The following is a 22,660-nucleotide window of genomic DNA, read 5'->3' as shown; positions in this document are numbered from 1 at the left end:
ACCTACCTGACCCATTTCTACCTCTTCAAATTTGCTGTTCCTTCTCTTTCTGTCTAGACTGTTCCCAACACTGAAAGCACTGGAGCCTTATTAGGAGCCGTGCTAAGATTTCTTTTATTTTCTATTTAATCGACATTTATACCAATGTCTTTTCAAGTGTCATGTTTTTATATACCATTTACAGGTTGTTGATTCTCCTCTCGACATTTTTATGTTAGTTTTGTATGTGTACTATGAATTCGAAATGTAGCATGTCTATTTACTAAAAGTATTCACTTGAATGGTGTAGAAGGCAGAATGATCTTCATCAATACCAACATTTCAGTCCATCTTCTAAGTCAGTGAGTATGTTACAATATAAGGCAAAATAGTACATTAAAAATATACTGCAAGTTATAGATCTTAAAATCAGCTCTGGACTGTCCAGATACACTCAATTCAATCAGTTGATCTCGTGAAAACAGGCAACTTTCCTGGTTGGAGGAAGAGTGATTCCAGCAGTTTTGAGAGGGTTCAGTTGTGAGGAAAACATGAGATGCTATTGCTATTTCTCATGCACAGACCATGTGCAGACACCAGAGAAGCTCTCTAAAGCAAAGGTGGCCCAACTAACACAAAGCAGTAAAAGGAGATCCCAGTCTTACAATTATCAAGAACTAAATTTTTCTAACATCATGATTGATCTGGGAAGTTCATCATTCTGCAAGTATCTCAGAATGGCAATGCCAGGTAATATTTCTATTATTTTTCTGAGACTGCCTAAAAAAGATCTGGCTGAGCCATTGTGCTCGACAACTGCACCAAAAGCACTGTGAGATATCTCATGAATGTAGTGGTAAGCCACCACACAACTCATAACTGGTCATTACAACAAGAGCACAATAGTACAAATCTTTGATTGACAGCAATGTAAGATACATGCTGATGAGTAGCCAAGACTGAAGACATTCCAAAATAAATTTTATATACCCCGAACTCTATTTTTATCTCACACTAATTTCCAATAAATAGCAATCCTATCATTTAGTAGCTTAAACCAAAACTCTGACCTCTTTCCACACCCAAAGCCAACCTTTAAGGGAAATCCTATAAATGATCAAATTTCAGCTCCACCCACTAAATCTCTCATAGAATCTCAATTGATGTAGATGCAGACGGGACTAAGGTCTATTAAGTGATATGGCTACTTCAAGTTTTGTCTCTTCTGCTGCTAATGTTTCTGAACCATGAGGCAAATAATATTTCCCATTAGCTCAACCTTCCTAGTGAATCAGTACAAAAAATATTAAGAATGAGATGTTAAAAAAATGCTGACACACCAGGCATAGGCACTTATGGCCACAGAAAGGAAATACCGTAACATCTGACATTTGTCATTCACTTAATTTATAACCTAAGGTGTCCAAAAGTTGTTACCTAGACTTTCAGAAACAGAGAGGGTTTGGCTTACTCATAGACATGAGATAAATAAAACATAAATTTATAAAGACATGATTATACATAGTGACTTTAAAGAGAGAAAGTATGAATCGCAAGGGAAAGGAAGCTAACCTTTTACTGTTCATCTCCACTGCTCTAAGCTTTTACACCTCATATGTATTTAATTCAAATTAAAACATACTATAAGCACTTGAACTTTCTGAGTATATATTCCAACATATGGAAACCAAGAAAACTCAGGGATTGTATAGCATTCATTGTTCATCTATTTGTCTACATAAGAAAACTTACTCCAAACATCTTTGTATTCTAGTACAATAAACAGGGGTTCATTCCTAAAATGCTAAAGGAAAATAGTCATCTTTTAAAAATAAAATCCCTTGTTAGGTTTCCTCTTTTCTTAGTGGTTGATAGTCATCATATGAAATGATTAGATTCATTATATTTCCATTCATGCACACAATAAAATTTGATTTTATCTATTCACCCCTTTTAGCTCTTTCTCCCTCCTACTTCCTCAGCTCCTCTGCCCCTTTCTCAAGGCACTTCCTAACTCTGAACTTTCCCCACTTTGAGCTTTTCCCCCTATTTTCCACATCGAAGAAAACATGTGATACTTACATTTGTGGTACTGATTTTTTACAGAACATATATTATGAAAAAATTGATATGTCAAGAAAAATAAATCCACACTATGTACAATGTTTTCAAAGATGTAGAAAGGATAAAGAAAAGCTCCACTGTGCTTACAAAAATACACCTGTGTATTTAGAGACAAATTGGCATTCTTGGTAACCACACTGAAGCTCTTTACAGGGGCTTACACTTAGCCTCCCACCATAGCTCTGGGTTCTTTCCAAAGGCTGAAGTTATGCCACCAGTGCTGCTTACTTTAGGAATAGGGTTTTATGGACTTTTCTCATAAGCCAGCTTTGAACCGGGATCCCCTAGGTCACAGCCTTCTGAGATTTTAACCAATGGAGCCTGGTTTGAATATACATTTAAATTTAAAACATAACTAATATGCAATACTTCAATGTAGAACTAGATGTATATTATGTATATAATATCAAATTGTGATCAATTTAAGAAGAATTAAATTTATATAATAATCCAAGGGCCAAATGAAGTGAACTAATAAGAACATAGAAATATATCTTAAATGTTAGTCATGAAATAAAAGTTTATAAAATTAAAAAAACAGTAGAAATCAAAGAGTTAGTTTACAACTATATGGAGTGGGGACAATTACTTAAAAGTTTTTAAAGAATAATCCTTGGAAAGCTTTTAAATACTCAAATTTAAATATTTCCTTCATGTTCTTAATTTTTCACTTTTACCATCTTTTACTGAAAATGTTAAAGTTATTTTAAAGGGCAGTTCTCAGAGAAATTTGAATAATCGTGTCAAAATGCGAGAGTCTGGAATAGATGCAGTTAGATTGGTTCTGAGAGTAAAAATGTTTGTGTTTAGCAACACATTTGAAGACAGTAATTTAAAAGGTTTATTTCAAATTATTTCTGAATCAAGCATCGCTAAATAAATAACAATTTGAATTTAAAAGTAAAAAATGACATCAATTTCCAGAAATTGAAGGAATTTAACCAAATTCAATAGTACATTTCTATTGATGTGTAAGAAAGATAATTTACATGTGTGATAAATTAGGGGTGAGACCTTAACGTGCATGGTATCTGAGTGCATATGCGTATGTGTCAGTTTTATCTATGGATCAGTGTGTGTATCCTGCTAAATAATAAAAACAAAGTAATAAAAGCAATAAAAAACAAAGTAAAACACACGTAACATAATTTGCATAATTGAATTTGCATGTTGTGTCAACTTGGCTTCTACTCAAAAGACATACAGGCCAAGTGGGAAAATGATCAACCTCTTAATCTGATCATATCTTCTCTCCATCTCTTTTCCCTTACACTTTATTTTTTTTCATATGTTACCAGGGAAGATAATATGCTCATGCCTCATGCTAGTATGTTCAGATAAAAAAAAACCTCAGACTAAATAGAGCAGTGACTTAAGTGGTAGAACTTCAGACACAGTACCCAGGCCCTTAAATCAATCTCCAGGACTTGAACGAAAAAAAAAGATTTTATAGGTAACACTTGTAGCAGGAGCTAAATGAAATAATTGTATATTTACACTGCCACAAATATTATATTTTCCTTGTTCATACAGCTTTCAAATTTTAGTGGTATTTGTTACAATACATAGTCAACTATTTTATATTAATTACTATAGATTTCCTCAGTTTTAACATCAGAATTAATTTTTCGGCTAACTCAATGAAGACATTAATACATATAAAATATAATTACATACTTAACATATACACATGTTGAAATAGTGAATAAATAACATATGCACTTATTTTCTATGTATTTACAATTATATGACAGTTATAGAAAATTACTTGACCTTAGATTACTTACACAATAATAACAACTATGAAATTACAAGGATAGAATAATAAGTTTTTATCATATCAAATAATGCTAATATCATGTCCATATGTAAATACATAATATTAGGTATGCTACTAATCTGCTGCAGCACTGTGGCAACTGTTTCAGCAAAATCTTTGGATGATCTGGGTACTGGAGTCTCATAACTTTAATTCTACCTACTCGGGAGGCAGAGATCTGAGGATCTCAGTTGGAGGCCAAAAGTCTCCTCCTTCCCCTCCCACACAACTAACCTCTATAAAACTGAAATAGAGATGTGACTTAAAGTGGTAAAGCACTAGCCTTGAGCAAAAAAGAAGGTCTGACAGTGCCTAGGACCTGGGTTCAGGCCAAAAAAAATCTTGGGATGAACTTGTGTCTATGGCTTTCTCACACCATCTTTATTCACTTCCAGCGGAGACCACTGGAACTATCACAAAACTGCTATTCATCTTTAGATTTCAAATCAATATCCCTCCCAAAGAACCTTGAAATCTTCCTGTTGCATATTCTTAGAGCATTCTCTACCTTTTTCCTGTGTCATCTAAATGAATTGATCCTAATATTTATTAACTATGTCTGCCTTTCTCTGAAAATCCTGACAGGAAAATTGAAGAAATTTGATATCCTATAATTTGTTCTAGAAAACAAGGGTACATATTCATATTCATTGCAAGTTTAGAGAGTAGGAACTTTAATTTCTTCTCTATGTGCTTTCTCAAATGTATGTAATATGGATATCACAATTATTAAATATCCATTGAATAGCTACACAAATATTAAATACTGAGGCATATTTGTTTATATGCCAATATGTTCTTGTTGTGTAGTTAATGGAAAAGGCTAATTCTCAAATGCATTTCTTGTTTTATTTAATATAGTTGTATTGAACATACAATTTTAAATGCTATATGTAGCAGCATCTGCTAGCCTAAAATGCATATGAATGACTAATAATTTTATTTATATCTGATGAGATTGGAACTTGCATTCATATTTTACAAGTTTTTGTTTCATATCTTTCAAAACTTTTATGAGCCTATACCATATTGAAAGTTAGAAAAACAGAATTAATTTTGGAAAACAAAATATCCTGATAATAATAGTATTTAATAAAAAAAGAAATAATTTCTTCCTATTGAAACTTTCAAAGAAGGAAACACACTTTTAAACTCCATGGAGAATGAAATTAAACCCAAACTGGAACTGTCAAGGCACAGGCAGTGATTACATGCCAGAACATTGGTTAGAGTCTGAAATAGCGAAGTATGGCAGTTAATCTTGAATAGTGAATACGGACAGCATAGACTGAAGGAATGGAAAGGGCACATTGAGTTTGGCAGTGCTATGAGAAGGTAATTGTAGAAAACGAAGATCTTACTATAATCAGATAAAATATACCCTTTCTAAGTAGATTAGTCTACTTGTGTAACACTAGTTTTTGGGGGGATTTTTTTGGTCCTTTTCATAATTTAAAATGTAAGTATAGGGCCGGGAGTTTGACCTAGTGGTAGAGTGCTTGCCTAGCATGCACGAATTCCTCGGTACCATATACAGAGAAAAAAGCTGGAAGTGGTGCTGAGGCTCAAGTGGTAGAGCTCTAGCCTTGAGAAAGTCCAAGGACAGTGCTCAGGCCCTGAGCTCAAGCTCAAGACTGGCAAAAAAAAAAGACTCACAAAAATATGTAAGTATATTAAAGAGATTTTAAAATATACAAATTAGCCAACCTGGATTCTTACTACTGTACAGCAGTTTTCTCAGCATGCTCATGTACCAATCAAACTATAGTGAGGCTGGACACAGGGAGCTGTACCCCATGTTGTTCTCCTCCCCCTAGATTCCTATCGAACAGAACGAACCAGGAATGCTAAGACTGCACCCATTTTAGCTTCCAGGTTTCTTGAGTTCTTCCCTCCCTTGATGAGATGAAAGTTTTGTCCATTTGCCAGATATGCAGTTCTAAATGAAGCAAGTAATTACTTAAGACTGCTGTTCAGCAGTGCCTAACCCAGGTACTACTACTTTTTTTGCTGTTAGCTAAATTTACTATTGTACATAAATACTTCATTCACCTTTTCATCCTCATTCTATACAGTAAAGAAATCATGTTTCTTTATTCTCCTTGTGCCCAAGATAGAAGGGGAGATATTTATTCTAGGCTTGTTCATTACTATAATGATACACTTTAATACTATAATACAATATAATATAATATATTTACTTCTCATTGTAGAGATGATTTACCAAGGGGTGATAGTGAAATGTCAGGTAAAGAATACATTGTTGCTAATTTTTCCCTTCTGTTCCCACTTACAATTATAGTTCATTTGTCACATAGAATCGAGCAAGTACACTGCTGTATTTATTCATCCCTTGTCCTACCCATTTTGCCCTTGCAAACACAAATTATCAAATAAGACAAAAGGAAAATTCAACAAGATGGCAACATTTCTTCTTTCTATTTCTGGAGTTCAATTCCTAAAGTATTATTTTACATGATTATATGCATATAGCTATTGAGTCTTTGTGATCCACTCTAATAATCTCTCCCTTTCGTCTCACTATGTCAATGTCTAGAGACCTGTACAGAGTTTCTTAAAGATATCTTTCATCTATATAACCAAAGCAATATTTCTGATGACTGGATTACTTACTATATTTAGCTTCCAGTCTTCTGTTCAGAATGCATATTGTAATATATCTCAATAAATAATTAATTTTTGCTGCCTTGCCACACACTGTTTATTCACTTGGGAAATTATCTCTTGCGTGAGTGTTGGTCTCTAGGCTAATTGAAAGCTGATGACAAGTACATACTTAAACATGGTCCTTTAGATAAGTTCGAGATGCAAGAAATAGTTCAGCTTAAAGTATCTGTTGCAGTGAACGGAACATATGAAAATTCTAATTAGGGCAAGTTGTGCAGTGGATAACTTCTATGCTTTCTAAATTATATTTATCCATTACAACTTTGTCATCAAATATTGGATATGGCCTATAGTTAACGTCTGTAAATTTGCATTTCAACTGGAGAAAAAGACACCTTCTTTTTGTCTTCGCTGATTAACATTTTCAAGCTCTGTAATTTTCTTGCTGCTCACAGAAACAAAGCAAGGCAAGCTCATACAGAAAACCTATTCTCTAAGATATAAATATTTGCTATTCAGAAAACCTCAATGAGGGTTTAGTTATTTTAAACTAAAGAAAGAAAATTACTAGTAATGATTGGTTTCAGCTAACGAAATGCTTTTATGCAAATATGTGAACCCTAAATATGACCTGGAAACAAAAGACTGCTTAACAGTTACTATTAAGCAATACATTAGTAGATCAATTAAACAGAACTTCTTTCTAATGAGTATGTAGTACAGAGGTTGCCATAGAAACCGGGAAAGGAAAAGCCCTTGCATGCTAATTTATCATTCTAAGACTGTAAAAATAGTATAAATCTAGTAGTAAATAAAGTGAAACAGATTGCTTCTGAGGAACCCTCTTATTGTAAAGAAGCTTTGTAAAGATGTAGAGATTCTTTTTCCAAACCATTACAGTAGGTAGATTAGACCTAACATATACCTCCTTAAATCCTTTAGTCTGTAAAGTTATGGTTTTTATGCAAAAATTTCTCTTGAAGAAAGTTCTCAAGTTACACCAATACGTTTATGTGACTATTAGATCAACTTCTTATATTTTTAACTTACTGTTGCTCTTTATCAATGCCATAAAACTGAACCTTCTATGTGTTCTGGTCATGCAGGAAATGACGTAAACATAGTTGAGTATGGGAAGGAGCTGTAGGGGAACAAGCTGTATTATGTTACACTAAATTGTTTTGCACAATCAAATTTGCAAAAGAATATGGAAACAACCTATAGGATAGGATCTGTGTCACGTTGACAGAGTAATTAAACTCAAAATCTTGCTTTTCCCTCTTCTTTACTCATTAAGTCCTATCAGGTTATCTTAAAAATGCTATCACGTAATGTGTGTGTGGGTTGATAAGTACAAATAGTATTTGTATAAGCATAGGAACCTATCTGCAATAAACATCCGTGTCAGGAATATGTTGAAAAATATAGGCTATTTGACATTTCTATAAACGTTATATACATGATTAGACCATGTTTAAAATAAATTATTCTGATTGTGTGTGTATGTATGTTTATAAACTGAAACCATTTTTAGTTTATAGATGAAGTTTTGCACGAATTTCATGTAATGAATGTTACTAAACCAAACGTATTTATCATTGTCAAGTTTTTTTTGTCTTTTTGTAAAACAGCTGCCTGTCTAATAACAGATTCTAGAAGAACACAAAAATGTATGAGTCTTAATGAGAGCCAATCAGGCTATCTGTATTTATTTAAAAATCAGTTTTATCTTTTTATGAATATAAAAATGCAAGAAAGCTAATATATATTTGGCCTCATTTTAAGTTGTATTATCAAAGTTAAAACTTATGAAAGTTGGAGGGAAACAAACAGCACAAAACACAGCTGTTAAATGATCATTTGGAAAGGGAAAATAACTTTCTGGCAAGGACTGGATAACATCTATGTCAAAAGGGTCAAAAATGATGATGATTCAGTGTCCAGAGCATCATTAAAGTGAACTGTGTTAGAATAATAGCTATACAACAAAAAGATAGTTCATGACATTTGATTCCGTTTGAAAAGTTCAAAGACTTCAAATTATTATAGCTAAGAATTGATTTATTTTTTATCCCCTGGCACTGAAAGGTAATTTTAAAAGAACAAATATCTTCATTTTAAGAAAAATGTTGGGATCTTACTAAAGCCCTAAATGACTTGAAGTTAAGAACACTTTTAAGAGCATGTACCCAAAAGAACAAAATATTGCTACTCATTTTTTGCTTTTTATTTCCTTACCCTATCTGATATCATTTTTCTTAAAACTTTAATTCAAAAACATTAACTTGAGACAAAAAATTTAATTTGTTCTGGTTTGTTTCTGAAATGTTTTAATGCATTCTTAATTATATTTTAGAAACATTTTCCTATGTTGTGGAACTTATGCCTATCCACTTCTTATGGATGGCTTGTTATATTTGTTTTAGGTTAAGATTTTTTAAAAGTGAGAAGAGCCTACATGTTTAGTTCATCTTTGATTTAATGGTCCTGGTGAGCAGAAGAGTAGAAGCTGGAGATTTTCCTTTACTGGAATGAGAGCACGTTGACACCTTTCATTTATTTTGAATGGATTGGGCAGAATTCCAAGACTGTTCAGGAATGGTGAGAAATAGTACAACTACTGCTAATTTACTAGGAGGATTGGCATGAATACTTGTAAAGTACACCGACTTAGCTTGAATGGGAGTTGTACCAGCCTTCACAGTCAATGCAAGCAAGATGAAAGCAAGCAAGTGGAATCTGTGGACTTGGTCTTGTTGTAATAAGTTAGTGAGCTTAACATATTTCACTAGTGGTGTAGACCATAGATCAGATAAAAGAGAAGATTGTATTCATCTCTTTGAGGTATGTAAACTCCATGTTGCTTTCCCAAGGCTGCTGGAATAGAGAAGAGGAGAGGGCAATGGAAGAAACCCGGAAGAAATTAGATTAATTTAGAATTAATATGTAAAAATATTTTGAATTGGAAAACACGCCGTTTTCAGATGTGCAGGTTTAAAGTATGTGCTGTGTGCTTCTTTGTGAGTGTGTGCCACCAGTATCCATAGAAGAGAGTAGCTAAATAGCTAAGGGACATCATGGAAAAATGAAAAGCCATATCATATTCATAAGTTTTTGTTTTTTCCTGAGAAAGAGAAGTAGAGGGCATTTTATTTGGTTTCTGTAACAATATCAGAATGGCTAATATAGCCTAATTCTGTTGGATTTTTCCAATCTGTATATATAAAAGCATGATGTCAGCTGTAAAATGAATACAATCAAAACAAATGAGAGAAAAATATTATAGCAATAGTCACTGTGAAAAAGTAGGCCATCTTTACTCAGTCAAATTTGGCACAATAAGACACCTGTTATTGATTGCAAAAAATATAATACGAAAACTACTTGTATATCACTTTCAGGAAATAAATTTTTTCCCTCTTAAAGCTGCTGGTCTTTGATTAAGAAAATCTGACCTCCTCAAGAAATATCAAAATGGCAATAAAATAATAAAGGAATTTTATTTTAATGGTGAACTACATTTACAAAGTTGCTATTAGAATCTTATGGATGGGTATATGACCATTAAAATGTGGCAAGAAACCCACATTTTATTTTCTACTGAATACTCACAGGTTTACATTTCCTAGACTTATTTCCTCAGTAGAAACTCTCTGTCCTGAATCTTCTAGTATTATTTGAAAAATTATGAACAACCATTTTAAAATATACAATATAAGATCAGAAGCATTGTGATATATTTTGTTCTTTTACATTGAAGTATGAATGGCCATTAATCATATCAAATTTTACCAATCTTGGATGTGAAAAGATTTAGAATTCAAAGAGCCAAGTAAGCTACTTCCACTTATGGGATTTAGGACACAAATTGTTACTGGTGATGGCTGCTTGTCCCAGACTCAAAAAATGGAGGCTGAATTATGTCAGCTAATCTTACAACAGCCAGGTCTTTGTAAATTTTTCTTTTGATGTGCAGAGTTCTCTGGTAAAAATAATATGATTCTACTCTGAAAGTACGTATTCCTGTTTGTAACCTTGCTATTGTCAACAGTTTGGAAGAAGCAGAATATTACTAAAAACAGATTGCCACCAAAGTAAACAATGACTATCAGAAGTAATGTAGAGAAACACAAAGTTAATAATAGTGATGATTATAATTATTCATCTTATTGTGTAACAAATAACTTACAAAGTTAAGTTAATAAGTTTCTTTACACAAATATGGTTCAAATGACTAAAATAAAGTCATTCAATTTATGTAGTTATAAATAAATATAATAACAGGTATAACAAAAATAAACATTGGTGAGAGAGCTAAGAATGGAATTCACCAAGAAGAGAAACTGAAATTTTATACTTACTTTGATAGAACAAGTTTAGGATTGGAGGATGAATGCTTTTAAATTCTATATAATTACATATTCATAAGTTTTAAAGGAATGAACACACTCTCCACGATGTTCATAATACCATATGAATATTATAATAGTGGCTTAAAAATCACCTTTATTATCTAAAACTTTCTTCACTGTAAGTGTTCTTTGCTTATGTGTTTTGTATCCAAAGTCAAATATAATGAAGACAGTCTAACAGTATGTTTTGATTTGTTTGGTTCTCAGTCACAAGGCTTGAACTCAGGGCCTAGATGCTGTCCCTGAGTTTATTTTGATCAAAGCTAGTGGTCTACCACTTTGAACCAAAGGGGCACTTCTGGTTCTCTGATGGTTAGTTTAAGATAAGAGTCTTACAGACATCCCTGCACTGGATGGCGTTGAACTGAGAACCTCAGATCTGTCTTCTGAATAACTAAGATTACAGGCATGACCCACCACTGACAGGCTTAGGATGTTTTAAAATCATAGAATATTTGAGATGTGGAGTCTGATATAGCAACCACAAGCCACATACACTAATGGGTCACATAAATTGTAGCTAGTCTACATTAAGATGTATTTGCAAAGTCACATAGGACCGTTGCAAGCTTTGTACAGAAGAGGTTGAAAACGTCCCCATTAGCAAACAGCGTTTGAACGATGTTTTAATGACGGCAGCATGATTCCATGACAAACTTTTTCATATATATTATGAATAAATGGTTTTGAATAAATGCCCAATGTTAAATAAATACTTGCTGAGTCATGAGGTAGTTCTGTGTCTTGTTTTTTGCTGAACCTCCATGTTGCTTTTCAAAATGGTTGAACAAGTCCATATTCCCACCAGCAGTGGAATAAAGTTCCCTGTTGGCCACATCTCAAAACAGCATTTGTTACTGTTAGTTTTCTTGATAATAGACGCTCAAACTTGGATGAGGTAGAATCTCAATGTTATTTTGATTTGCAATTCAATTATGGCTAGAGATAGTCAATATTTCTTTATGTGTCTATTAGCTATTTTGCTATTTTCTGAGAGGTCCCTCTTTAAGTCATTAGCACATATATTAATTGGAGGGTTTATTTGGGGGAATGTTTAATTTTGTCTGATGCCTAGCCAGTAAAGATCTTCTCCCATTCTGTTATTTTGCTAGTTGTGTCCTTTGCCAAGGAGAAACTTTTAATTCTAATGCAATCCCATTTATCTAGTCTTTGATTTGTCATGATTCTAGACCTTTACTTAAAATATTTTGACCTGTGCCAAGAAGCCTTAGTGTTTCTTCTCCCCTTGATGTAATATTTTCATGGTATGTGACCTTGCATTGAGATCTTTAATATATATATAAAGATTCTGCAGGTGGATAGCCATTTTTTCAGCCATGTTTCATATCAATCAAAGTAAGCCATCTTCAGAGAAACAGATAATATGGTTTTGCTTATTTGTGGTAGTTAGAATGTTCCCATACGTCCACAATTAAACACACTGAGTGATAAGTAAGGGATTACAAATAAATTAACTCAATAGAATCTGTGGAAAGGGAAGATAGTATAATTCTTTAAAGACAAGTCCAACAAAATTAGGAAATGGGTACTTGCAAGAAAGAAGGGGGGATATTTTAACAATTCAGGTTCTTTATCATTGAAGTTCATGAATTTCACATTTAATTCCTAGCTTTGTCTTCTTAGTTAGAAAATTCTTCAGTGATCAAAAACCATAAAAGCTATTTTTATTTAAAACATTGCTTTTACTAAACATAGAGCTCCCCTATGATCCAGCAATTCCACTACTTGGCATTTACCCAATCGTCCAGAAACAAGGACATACAAAGTCCACTAGCACAACGATGTTCATTGCAGCACTATTTACCATAGCAAAGATATGGAACCAACCCAGATGTCCCTCAGTTGATGAGTGGATCAACAAGATGTGGTATTTATGCACAATGGAATTCTATGCTGCTGTCAGAAAGAACGACATCGCTCCATTTATAAGGAAATGAAAAGACTTGGAAAAAATCATATTAAGGGAAGTAAGCCAGACTCAAAGGCTTCCCTCATACATCATAATCAGTAAAAACACTGGGCTCTCCTAGCAGAGACTTACAATAGAAAAAACCTAGATACATAAGGCCATATAGAATGACACTAAATGAAAGGCCCTCCACAATATAGAAACAAAAGCCATATAATGAGTGATTGTTGTCCTTCATGTACTATGTTATCTCTCATCTCTTTTGCTGTCCCTTGGTTATCTCATATTGTTACAGTATTTCACCTTGTTAACTGATATATTGTATATATGCTTATTTGGTTATTTGAAATCAGATAGGGAAGGGGGGAAAACAAAATGAGGGACAGGGTTGGGGGGAAGGGAAATGGGGACCAAGACAGCAGAAAGGGTATCAATGTTTGTGAAGTAATGCACCTTCTATCTGGTGAATATAATGTAACCTTTCTAATAATTACAATAAAAATATGGAAAAAAACCATTACTTTTGATCTCAGGTGAGCAAGGCCTGGGCACTGTCCCTAAGCTTTTCTTCTCAAGGGTAGTGCTCAAATACTTTGAGCTACAAGTCAAATTTTCTGGTTTTCTGGTGTTTAATTGGAGATAAGAATCTCATGGACTTTCTTTCCTGCCTGAGCTGGCTTCAATCTGTGATCCTCCGATTTCAAGTTGAGTAGATAGGACTATAGGTATGAGCCATCAGCTCATCTAAACTTTATTCCATATCCTGTAAACTTGCTGAAATTATTTAATAGTCTGGGGAGTTTTTGGTTTTTTCATTATTTTATTGTTGCTGTGACAGTATTGCAGTCTGAAATAGGGCCTAAAGCTCTTGCTAGTTCTTTCCACTCAAGGATGATATTCTACTACTTAAGTCTCATTTTACTCCAATATTTTGATGATTAATTGGAGAAAAGAGTCTCATGGAATTTTCTGCTAAGGCTAACTTCAAACCATATTCTCACATCTCAGCCTCCTGAGTAGCTGGAATTACAAGCATAACCCAAAAGTACCCAAAGTGTTTTTTCTATGTATAGATTGTGCCATATATAGATAGATTTATTTTTTAATTATTGTATCTTTCATTTGAATTTTTTCCCCTGATAACATGGGGTATTAAGCTGAATAAGCTCATGGGCAGAGTTTCTGGTCTGATCTTAGGGAGAAAACCCTTAAACTTTAACCATGAAATTTGTAGTTACGCATATTTTTCAGATATTTTAATAGGATGATGATGTCCTGCTACATTTCTATTTTCTTACATTTTAAAAATAAAAAATTGGGCCAAGCTGTGGCTACTCATACTTGTCATCCTAATTACTCTGGAGTCTGAGATCTGAGAACCTCAGTTCAAAGCCATCTAAGGCTGAAAATTCATCATGATACATTGTAAGTTATTGTGAGTGGTGCTGTGGCTCAAAGTGGTAGAGTAGTAGCCTTGAGTACAAAAGCTCAGGCATTGCTCATAGGCCCTGAGTTCAAGCCTCACAACCAATAAGAAAAAAATACAATTAAAAAAAGTGAAAATTTGGCATTAGCATTGCCAATATCAAGTGATATTGTCATAATCACATACCTTCTCTAATCATGGTATGTAATTTGGTCTTTTCCTTTCCTGCAATAAACACCATCTCATCGTGGCATGTAATTATTTTCATATATTTGTTCATTTTAATGTGATAAGTTTTTATTAAGAATTTTGCAGTTGGGTTCATGAAACAAATTTCATTTATGTTCTCAATTTTATTGATTATTCAATGAAATGTTGTTTATTTTCTCTTTTTCTTCTGTTTTTAGCTTCATTGATTTCTGCTCCTATTTTGTTTTCCTTACTCCTCACTTCTTTTATTTTCCTCTTCATTTTCTAGTTTCTTGAAGTGGTTTATATTTTTAATCAGAGACCTTGCTTCTTTAATAATGTATGTTGAGGCTATTTTCTTTTTTCTTCTCAACACTATTATAGTTTTGCCCAACATTGATGTAATGCTTTATCTCTGTGTCTCTGTCTATCTCTCTCCTTCTCTCACACCCCTCTCTGTCATTTTACCAGTGTCAGAGCTTGAGCTAAAGGTCTGACTGCATGACTGCAGAGCTGGTACTCTGGCACTACCAAGTGAAACCTGCTGTTTTCCTGGTTAATTAAAGATGAAGTCTTTAGGCAGACTTGTCTGCCTAAACTTACTTTGAGCTTCAACATCTCAGATGTCAGCTTTCTGTGCTCCTTTGATTGCAGGCATGAGCCACTAGTGCTCAGTACAATGCGTTCTATTGCATATATGTAACTTCAGATCTAAACTGTCAAGACTACACTGAAGTGGTCACTAGTAGCCTGGGTTCCAGCTCTTCTTGAAAAAAATAGGCAAGACCTTACCTGAAACACAACCAAAGCAAGATGTTTCAAGAGCTATGGCTTAAGTTGTAGAGCCACTGATGATGAAGTATTAGGTCCTTATTTCTTTTATTCTTTTCATATTTTTGCCAGACCTAGTGCTTGAACTCAGGATCTGAGCACTGTTGTCGGGCTTTCGGAACTGAGCAATCTGCCACTTGAGCTACAGTACCACTTTTTTTCCTGTGTATGTGTTATCATGTAATCAAACCCAGGGCTTTGTGCATGCTAGGCAATCACTCTACCACTAAACCAAACTCCCAGCCCAATGTCCTTATTTCTAAAGACCAGTGCTAACTCATCATGCCTGAAACATGTGTTCATTCAATTGACTTCTTGATTTATCTAGATAAGAGAAACCTAATTCTAAATACACTCTATATCAAATTTGTTATTGACTTTCATTGTGGATATATCTGGCAACTTTTTATTCATAAGGCATGTAGACATACATATAGAAAAACAGTAATACAATTAATTCACCAAAATCGTAAGTGCAATGTACATATTGATGAATTCTCTTTCATGATATTTTTTTCCTTTTTTTTCTTTTGCTAGTACTGGGGCTTAAACTCAGTGCTTGAGCACAGTCCTTGGACACTTTTTGCTCAAGACTAGCACTCTGCCACTTAAACCGCAGCCCCACTTCTGACTTTTTCTATATAGGTGATATTGAGGAACGGAATCCAGGGCTTCATACATGCGAGACAAGCACTCTACCACTAGGTTATGCTTCCCGCCCCTATGATATTTTTTTACACTAGGTATAATGTATTTTTTTTTCCTCATGAAAAAAGGATCTAAAACAATATAGTTCATTTTCTTAGGGAGAAAGACAAGCAAACATATTTAGTAATGCATGATTATAAACAGTAGTACTATAACAGTACTATATCGGTGGCCTAGTGTATGTTAGATACCATAGGGTTTTGCATGTATGTATGTGTGCTCACTACAACACAGACACAAATATTTCAAATTATTTTAAAACAGAATGTTTAAAGGCCAGGGGTATCCATTTTTCTAATGGAATGTGTTATTACCCATGAAAACAAGGACAATATTAATTACTGTTATTTGAGATTTTTTTCAATTCATCTAATTTAACAATAATCTTAGGAGTCATTGATAAAGCATATTATTAGATTATTACAATAATATTTTAATTTTCCTTTTATATATGAGAAAAGTCAGGTGCACAAACTGAAGTGACTTCTTTCCTACAAGATGACCTTGTCCAAATTTATCAGTATCCTAGATATGAATCATTTTATTAATTTTTTCCTACCATGTATAATGTGACAACAGATTTAGCAGTTAAGTCACATTTTCTTCCACATGTATCACTGCTTCTGGTTTTTATTGTGGATTAGTTCTGAGTTTCTTTACAAGAACTTACTGGGAGAAGCCTGAAGCTTCTGAGCCCTGCTGTGTGGCAGAGGAGGTTGTGGTGGTTCTGGAGTACAATGCACCATTGTAGTCACGTTTCTGGATGGAGTCCCTCTCTGTTACGTCAGGGACTCGAATACTCATGTTATTCTGACCTTCTATTTTCCACCTTTGATTTTGATTATGTGAAAAGTAATTCATACATTCAGGTATCCGAAGTGATCCTTCAAGAGACATCATTTGTGACATTGAACTCACAAAGTGGGTTATTAACTAATAAGTATGATCTTTAACTCTCCAATGCAATACTGCCCCACATAAAAAAAAGGTTTCTCTTGAAATAAACCTTCTGAAATAATTTTCAAAACAAATATAAAGAATTTTCCATGCATAGTGAGGAAATATTCTTACTCGAAGAATAAAAAATAAGGAAAATTAAAAGAAACACTGCAATATCTTCTTGGTATTCTAAAAACAAAATAATATGAAATATCAATTTTTACATCATTATAGCATACACTTCTTTCTAAATATGACTTTTAAGTAATTAAAATTTATATTTACTCAATATATTCAATATAACTACGTTTTTGTGATTTATAGTTTGAAGGTGTACTTTATTGGGAATAGCTGTACTTGGTGACTAGTTTCAAGTGTACATGACAAGATACAGAAGCATTTGTTTTCACAAAACGTAGTATTCCTATGAAAATAAGAAAATTGAAGGGAAAGGTCAGGTTTGGAGGGATGGGGATAAGCAGGGAGGGTGGCATTGATCAAGATGCAATATACTTAAAAACTAATTTGTCAGATGATAACTCTATACAATGACTTACAGACACCAAAAATAAAATAAATTTGCACTATTAGACAGAATTGGACACTGAAGGTATTACCTTTCTTTTAAAAAGGTTTCACTTATTATAATCCATGAGAAACAATGTGGTTATATTTTAATACTTCTTTTACAGTTTCAATGAAAATGTTAGCTTTTTGGTTTGATATTTAATAATGCATACTTGATGGTTTTACCTCTGAATAAGATATTTAAGGGACTTTGTATATTAATTCATATTAACTCTCATGAACTTTTTTTTTTAATGATACTGAAAGGTACTAGAAACAGGACTTGTGGTAAGAGATGATATATTCTATAGTGGGTTTTTGGTTCCTGGACAGGGTCACTGTGCAGTCCTGTTGCTACAGAAAGACAAAGGTTGAAAAAGAATTTTCTGACTGTTACATTTCAAAACCAGATAGCTGAAAGAGAAGAGCATTCTTTAAAGCTGTTCCTGAGATCAGTAGAAGTCCATTTTCTCTCTCCCCACTCTGCCTTTCAAGAGAAGGAGATAGAATCAGGTTCTTAGAAGTTTGAGTGGAGGGGGAAAAACAAATGGAACTTTCCCTTAGGAAGTCGAAATTACTTACATGAAACCTCAGAGCCATTCAGTTCCCCAGAAAGCCTAGACAGAGTGTGCAACACACTGGCATGGAGGGGCGGGAAGCAGAGCTTCTTCAGGGTTAATTCATCGCTCTGCCTCTACCCAGATCTCATGGCCTTGAAGTCTCTGGCATCTCCACTACCTTTCTTTCTGTTTGGTGTGTTTGGATTTCTGCCTACAGAGCTCATGCCGCATGAAAAGCGGCAGGCTGGGATGTTTTATCTCTTGTCTGAGCTTGCTTCAATTAAATTAATGGACGCATTCAGCTCACTCCTGCCCCTTTCAGAGGCACCCCTGATGAATACATTAAAAAGATCTTAAGTCTCAAGATGGTACATCATGATATTAGCCCGGCACTCAGTTCTCTCAGCCTTCTTTTTCTGTAAATCAAATAATTAATGAGATCTCTCCTCTATAAAGCACTCTTCATCAATATTTTGTGGCAAAGGGAAAAAATGCCCCTTTTGCCTGTTGTAAAGCTTTTATCTCCATCTGTGTAGGATTTTGTGGACAAATGTAGTAATCCTGAAATGACAAAGTATTGACCTATTCTTAGTTTGTTCTGTGGAGCTGTGAAGGATTAGCTGGAGGTGTGCTACTCAGCTGACAAGCGAGCAAAAATGTGGTCAGTAGGCTGTGGTTGTGTGGCAGTTCATATTTTAGTTGCGAATATCGAAAGTGAGGAATAAAATTAGAGACTGATGTCATTGAGGGGTGGGTGTAGGTTTATTGTAAGAGAAGTCACATAGTTTCACTGTTTTAAAATAAAATGTGAACCATAGTCTATTTTTATTGTGTTTAATTCTGTGTTTGGGATATTTAAGTTTTCACTTTTTTATTTCTTGAAAGCTTTGATGAAAAATGATGGTTTCAGCATTAAATAAATGATGTTCAATGTAAGTAACTATGATATTAGACGACACCAGTGGCTAATATTTATAATACTAGCTTCACCAAAGGTTGAGATATGAGGGCTGCAGTTTAAAGTCAGCCTGAACAGAGAAGTCCTTGTTATTATTATCTTCAATTAAATACCATAAAGTTGGAAATGGATTTGTGGCTCAAGTGGTAGAGCAATAGCCTTGAGCAATAAAGCTAAGGTACAGGGACCAGTCTCTGAGTTCAATCCCTAGTGCCAGCACAAATACACAAAAATGAATTTAGCCTTGTATTTTTATAGCATTAAAAGCACTAGACTAGATAGAGGAGATAGGAAAATTCAACTTGATATCTTCGAAACTGGGCAGCTGAGTTAGCAGCTAATATTCCTTCTCTTCCTAGGACAATATTGCAATGTTTCTGAATATTTCTTCTTATTCATTAATGTAAATAGATTACCCATTGACAAGAGAAGCTTGGTTTCTTGAATTATATAGATTGCTTTCAGATAAAAATCAATAAGCACATGGAAAGGGATAACAATGTTCAAGAAGTAATGTACCCACTACCTGATGAACGTAACTGTAACCCCTCTGTACATCACCCCAAAACTAAAAAAATAAAATAAATCAATAAGCTATCTCTAAATCTGAAAGAGAATTTAAATCTGATTCATACAGCCAGAATTAAGTATAGCACATCTGTCCAAATAAATGCATTCAAAGAAAAATTTGGCAGTACTGATGGGAAGGGATGCTACATTATTTATCCTTGCAGATTATAAATTCTAATAACCAATTTTTTACTTTTTTCCATATATTTTTATTGTAATTAATAGAAGGGTTACAAGTAATTTTAAAGCAATATGGGACCTATGATAAAAATAGTAATGTGATAAATTAGAAGTGAAATTAGACAAAAATCAATGTTTCTCATTTTCATAGAATAATTGTGATCAGAATAAGGAAGCAATAACTGTAGTACAGATAAGAAAACTTCATGAAAGAAGAGAAAATTTGAATAGCAATAAGGAATTTACTCATCTGAAGCTTAAAATGGAGGCATCAGGAAACCTGATAGACTGAATAAATGAACAATTTTTCTATACTGTGGCTGGCACCTTTTCATATATAATAATAGTTGTGTTATAAACCAATATTGAATCAGGTATATAAAGTATTTCAAAGGCTACATGATTTAGGTAGTATTTGTATCTGTGACCAGGTAGATGAGAAAAGATTAATATTTTACTTGCTTTGGATTACACAGAAAAAAGGATATATATATATATAAGTTGTGACATGTATTAGACTTTATTTAAATTAAGACATATAGAAACACAAATAAACATTCATTTCATCCCATGCAAATCAAACAAATATAACATAATGAATGGAGAGAGAAAACTCACAGTGAGGAAGACAGATGTAAAAACAGACATAAAGACTAAAAATTCTAAAATATATGGAAAAAAAACCCTAAAAATTCTGTGCCAGGAACTGAAGATCCTCTCTTGACAGATCTAGTAGATAGAAGATAATAAAGTACATAAAACATAGATGTAAACTCACAGTTTATCTCCCAAATAAAAATATCTTTTATATGAGCTGACATTAATTTAGCTTAATTCATAAATGCTAAAGGAAAATACAGTGCCAACTATGAGATATAATTGAAACCCCCCAAAACAATGAAAACACTGTTTTAACATAAAGATTAATTTGAAAAAGACACAATATAGGAAACTGTACAACATTCACTGATTTTCATTTGCACAAATAAAATATATACCTATGTATAATTGTTAAAAAAATTATTTTTAATTGCAAAAAATCACTGTAAGTGTAGAAGATGGCCTCTGATATTTCATCCTATTTATAAATAACCTATCAGATGAAGATATAATTAAGTTTGTTGAAAAATTGAAGGCTTGTCTATATGCCAAGGAACCCATTTTTACCCAAGAAAGACATTTGAATACATTGTAATGACAGATAAAATTTTTAAATCTTATACAATAAGGGAACAGATCTTGATATGCAAAGAAACCACCATAACATTTAGTTTTTAAAAAGTACTCAGACCAGATGTGGTGATGAGATGTTATCAGTAGAGCTGGCAAACCCTCATTTGAATCTACATAAATATACATAAATATTAAATTAAATCAAATGTATTAATTTAAATTAAATTCACTAAAGGAAATTAAATACATACATATATATACACACATGTATGTATTTGTATATATATATAGTCAATACATACTCATTCTGGAATTGTGACTGGGTTAGACCATCCATATAGTTAAATTCTCTGAGATGTAGAGCAATGTGTTAGTTTCATTGGCTTAGGTCATTACCAGTCTTAGGCCTTGAACTCAGGGCCTGAGCACTGTCCTTGTGCTTTCTCTAGGCTAGAGCTCTACCACTTGAGCCACAGCACCATTACTGGCTTTTTTTCTATGGTACCAGGGAAGCGAACCCAGGGCTTCATGCATGCTAGGCAAGCACTCTACCACTAGGCCAAACTCCCAGGCCCAGATCAAGACAATTTTATCATTTCACTTCTGGCAGTCATTGGTTCTAAAGTTAAAATGTTATTGTATTTACAATTCTGGGAGTCAGAAGTTTGGAGAAGATGACACCTCCCCTTAAAGACTGAGAAAACTGATTTCCTGGTTTCTTCCAACTTGTAAAGCAGCCCTCATTATTTGAAACATGACCATATCTCCCATCTCTAAAAAGTGACACAGCATATTTACAGCTCTTTTCACTGGATTCTGACCCTCCTGCAGCCCTCTTAGAAGAGCTCTTCCCACCAGTTGGGTCTTCTTCAGATAAACGAGGAAGATCATCCTCAAGTCAAGATCTTTATGTTAACTGCATCTGCTTATCTATGTGCCATGTAAAGTATCATTTTCATAGTTCCAAGATTAAAGCCTGGGCCTCTTTGTAAGACTATTTTTAAATTACCACAAAAAAATCTTCTGAACTTGATTTTAGTACCCTGTGTCTTGTATATACATTTATATGACTTAGGAAAGGGAAGGGGATCAACAAATTTTAGCCACAAAGGACAAAGGGTGAACCAAAGTAACAGCAATATTCACAATATGATATGCTGGAAATGAACTTTACATGTTGAGATAGGGTTGGGGGAGGGAAACTATGAGAAAAACATGGGAAGAGGTAACAATATTCAAGAAGTAATACGCTCACTACCTTATTAATAAAACTGTAACCCCTTTAGAAACCAACCTGACAATAAAATAAAATTTAGTAAAAAACAGAAAAGGAATGTATTCACTACCTTTCATATGTAACTGTAACCACATGTACATCACTTTGACAATAAAATTAAATGAAAAAGAAATCTTCTGAACCATCTTGTGCTCGAATGGATCAGGAAGACAAAGATTTGTAGTAAACTAAAAGGTCAAAATCTAATTGATACTTTAAAGTCTTGCAGATTCATAGCTAATGACATTGAATGAACCCTGAATAACTGTTTTTGGAAGGTGTCTCTCAACCTCTGGAGGGAGACTCTGGAATGAATACCAATATACTCTTATCTGGTGACATAACTTCTTCACTCACTTAATGTTTTTCTATTAAAGAGCCCTCTTGCCCA

This window comes from Megascapheus bottae, chromosome 4 (genome assembly GCF_031878675.1).
Source record: "Megascapheus bottae isolate mThoBot1 chromosome 4, mThoBot2.hap1, whole genome shotgun sequence".
Lineage (NCBI taxonomy): Eukaryota > Metazoa > Chordata > Mammalia > Rodentia > Geomyidae > Megascapheus > Megascapheus bottae.
This window is presented reverse-complemented; position numbering follows the sequence as displayed.